This window comes from Nipponia nippon, unplaced genomic scaffold (genome assembly GCF_047370975.1).
Source record: "Nipponia nippon isolate SJK-2023a ecotype South Korea unplaced genomic scaffold, ASM4737097v1 scaffold_6, whole genome shotgun sequence".
Lineage (NCBI taxonomy): Eukaryota > Metazoa > Chordata > Aves > Pelecaniformes > Threskiornithidae > Nipponia > Nipponia nippon.
This window is the reverse complement of record NW_028262380.1, coordinates 28,713,377-28,717,717: the sequence shown is the minus strand read 5'-3', so window position 1 is coordinate 28,717,717 and position 4,341 is coordinate 28,713,377.

Below are 4,341 nucleotides of genomic sequence, written 5' to 3'. Positions count from 1 at the left end.
GGCTGCATGTGAGTATCACATGAATAAGAACAGGAGGAAGGGGAATTTCAGTTGTTTTCTATCATGGACAGCAAATGTGGGAAGGCAGCCTGCTCATGAGATAATTCAAGTGCAGTCTAGAGTGGTAATTTCATGGAAATCAGCAAAAAATGTTGCGTTTTGGTGTCCCAGTTCTTCAAACATTACCAAAAGTTGTGGGAAACAAGGTACTGCAATTTTATGCGCTTGATTTTCTGTAGGAATGGGCTCACATTCCTCAGCCATTTCTTTCTTATATCCTTTCTTGACTTCAACACTGAAGAAATAATGAAGTTTCCTTCAAATACATTAGCACAATTACTGATATCCTGCTCTAGGCAGATACAAATAAAGACTCATTGGCAATTGTAAGTATGAATTGCCTCAAATCTTAATATAATTCTAATTTAAAATGTGGATTTCCAAGCCCAGTAACTTGTTTCCTTACCAATATTCCACTCTGAACATAGCTGCAGCAGTCTGCTCTTATGCAGCAGGCGTTGATTATAATTCTGATTCCATCTTCCCATAGTCTCCCTCCTATATTAATGTGTCAATTCAAGTACTCTTTACTCTTGTCCTACATTTGATTAAAAAAGAAAAAAAAAAACATCTGGGCTACATAATTTTAGAATAGGCTCCATTAGTAATGATGACCTCGGTTGACCTTATTTTTTGTTTTAGAAATGTGCATGCCACATAGTTGAGTGAGCTAAAGACCTATTTTCTAAGAGAACATAGAAATGAGAACATAATGTTAGCGAAAGGAGAGTGAGTGTAATCTGAAATCAGTGTGTAACATGCAGTCAGAGAAGAGGGCAGGGAGAACAGGAGGCATGCGTAATCCAGCAGTTGTGTCTAGTGACATGCAATATAAAAAATTTCTCTGCAAGTAGTAGGGATAGATTATCTTCACTTACCCATGTTTTCCCTCACCTTGCAATATATCGCCTGTAGGAAGCAATGCGTAGCTCAGTGTAATGATGAGACTGTATAGGGGAGAACTCAGATATGTAAAGTGTGAGCCAAACCTGCACAATTGTGCAACGTGTGCCAGCATGGGAAAAGTTGCACTGGGACATACAGTCTGCTCTGCCTTTTTATAATTCTTGAGTTAGACTCCTGAAATCCTGAGCTTCCCATTCCAGGATGCTAATGATCACAAAAGGTATTTTGCATTCAAATGCAAATGATTGCTTTCCTGGTCCTCAGAAAATAAATACTATCCCCAGATGTGAAGGTGGGAGGCACATCTTCAGAAGCTGTTAAAAAGATTTTCTCTGAGGATGATTGTAGAGGAATGGTTGAGGGTTTTGGTTTTGTTTTCCTCTTCTAAAGAGTCTAATCAGACTTACAGGACTTAGAAATAAGAGGCAAACACAAAATCCAAAACAAATGCCAGGTCCCAACTTTCCTAAACATGCAGCTTCTGTTATTCATTGCTATGGTTTGTGGACTCTTCTAGGCAACAGGCCACCAAAACATGCTTCTTTACTGGTGTGTGGGAGACCTTCATGCACTGAAAAAGTTCTGCCTTTTTCCTTTTTGAGTAACTTTAACCTTAGCAAGAAATTAGTTCATTAATAAATGAAGAGGAGGACTGAATTAATTATGAATTGAAAATGGCAAAGATTGAGATTCCCTGCAAAATTTCTTTGCCATATGTGCACACAAATTAGAAAAGATAAGGTCATACAGAAATTATTTTAGGGGAGGACAAGGGAGCAAGTGAGGAAACACTTGAAGTAGCAGAGCCTGGGGGAGTTGTTGCTCTGGAGAATTTATGGCATGCAGTTTTGGGGGAAACACTTAACCAAATATATGTATCATGAGCTATTTTTGAGGAGCTCTCAGGGGCAACTTAAGATGTGAACTGAGCATGAACTGCTCACTTTGATCTCTTCCTCGGCCTTAGTACCTGCATCTTTTGCATAATACTGTAGGATTGTGCACACCAGACATTGCCTGCACATGGCATTGGGATTCCAGAGTAAGGGAGTAGAAGTGGCTTTGCAACCAGCAGAAGGAGCAGCAGCCCCAGTCACCCAGTTAAAAATGGGAGAAAACACATCCAGCTGTACTGGTTCATGAGCTGGGAGTAAAAAGGAAGGGCCGGGGGGGGGGGGGGCGGGGGGGGGGAGATATTCATAGGACTTTTACACGTAACTTCTGCTTCTAGAAGCATAGTAGAATAGTATGGAAAAATGTCTCTCTAAACATATAAAAACACTTTGAGCAGGAAATATCATGATTCTTACAATTATTTTTTTTTTTGCCAGGCATGTTTTTAATTGTTCTTTTATATTGGAAGTAAAATAGAAAAGCAGTATCTATACAGACTGCAGCAGATGAAATGTCTCTGGATTTCATTTCAGAGTTTTATCTCATCCTATGAAATCAGCTACAAAAATGAATTCACATTTACTTGAACAAAAGTAGGACCGCTTGTTCCAAAAAAAGGGCTGAGAGACTACCAGATGTATTAAAAATAACAATATGTTAAACAAGGTAGGAGATGTTTAATGAGCTGTCTTAGAGACTAATAATTTAGCAGCTAAGGTAATATATTCTTATGGAAAAGGTAAAGCATATCCATGCATTTCAAACAGGTAAAGTAAATGGTAGAGGAAACATTGATTTAGAGTAAGAAGACTGGATATACAGGCAAAACAATATGAGAGCATCATATGGAAAGATGTCTGTTAAAACGGGTGAAATAATTCTGTAGCTATGGTAGACATGGTAAAATATAACTTACCCCTCTCAAGAGTGTCTTTAAAAAGGAATAAAGTGCACAGGCGAATATTGCATGAAAGAAAGCCTGTCCAGAAACAGGTTTCCCTATATGCAGTTTTGGCCTTAGGGATTGTATTATTTATTATGTTAATTCCACAGGATTTAGAGAGCTTTTTCCTAGAAGTGGAATGTTTTGGAAAAATATCTTTAGGGGAAACTGTGAAGCTTTCCTCCTCCGAACCACCTCGCCTAAAGATTTCTTCATGGAATCTGTCCTTACACGGTTACAGATGAATCAGACTTTACTGGAGAGTGAATTATCAGATATATAATTGGCTTACAGGTGAAGAAGAGCAACAGAAATAGGAGTGACATATGGAAAGAGATAAAATGGTGTTAAAAAATGCATAGCTTGGTTTCAGAAATGACTTTGGCTGTGATGGGCTTTGATAGTTTGCAGCTATTGGAAAAGTGTGAAATAAAAAGGAGGAAAAGAAATTGTGTGATCTTAGAGTATTTTTGTTTACACCAAGATTGAATTCAGCCATATGTTTTCTGTAGAGGTGTCTGTACATTCCTTTCAGCCTATATCCACTGGATTTTTAACCAGACAGCTTGTGCTCTGTGAATAAAGAGGATATAGAGACCTAATATTTCACCATCTCTTTGCCATCCATATCTCTGTCCAGATCACATCTTTATAGGACAGGGAAGATTGTTATCTTCATATCACAGATAGGAAGGCTTCCAGTGTGACTTCAGGAGCATGTATGTATCCCAGTGCAGGCTGGCACGTCACCTGCAGAGCCCAGTGGAAAGCCATGCCAAGGCTCTCTGAACCACGGTCTACTGGAGGGACCACACTTGCCTAAAGCAGCTTATAAAAGTTTACTCCAGAAGTGTGTGGCAGGGCAGGGAGTTAAATCTGTTTGGCTTCTCATGTCCCATGCCAATGATATTGTGTTATCCTTCCTTCCTCCTCCTCTTTAGTTAGACATGCAGTTGTATTTGGGGCTTGGCATGATGGGAGATACTGCTGTGGTGTGAAAGGAATCCTACCCTATGAACAGAAATATCACTCAATTAAGCACTTGTAAAACAGAAATGGGTAAACAGTTAGTCAGAGGTGGTAAGTAATCCTGTTCCTATGATGATACCTCATTTTCTCTACTAGGAACACAGATTTTTCAGCACCTGGAAATCAGTCCATTTCATTGTGAAAGCTGCATTGCAACTCCGTGAGGCTGTAGTCAAAACTGAATTAGTTTCAAATAATGTCTGTAGTATGGCCAAGAACTTCCAGCTTTAACTTCAGGTTTTCTCTCTTGCTGCTTTTTCCACTCAATAATTCTAGTAATTTTGTTGGTATATGTAACTGGCTGTTGTTTTCTTCTCAGTGGTGCCAGGTGGTCATCTTTCCTTTGTTTTATTCCAAGCAGTCGGCTTCCTGATAGCTGGATGTCTTTTCCTATTACCTGGCTGTTGCTTTGTAATGATTGAGCTGCTGCTTCTTGTTTACCGTTTTCTTTTCACAGCTCTCAGCTTGTTGCTTCAGTTGACATGTCAGTAGACTCCCTGACAACATCA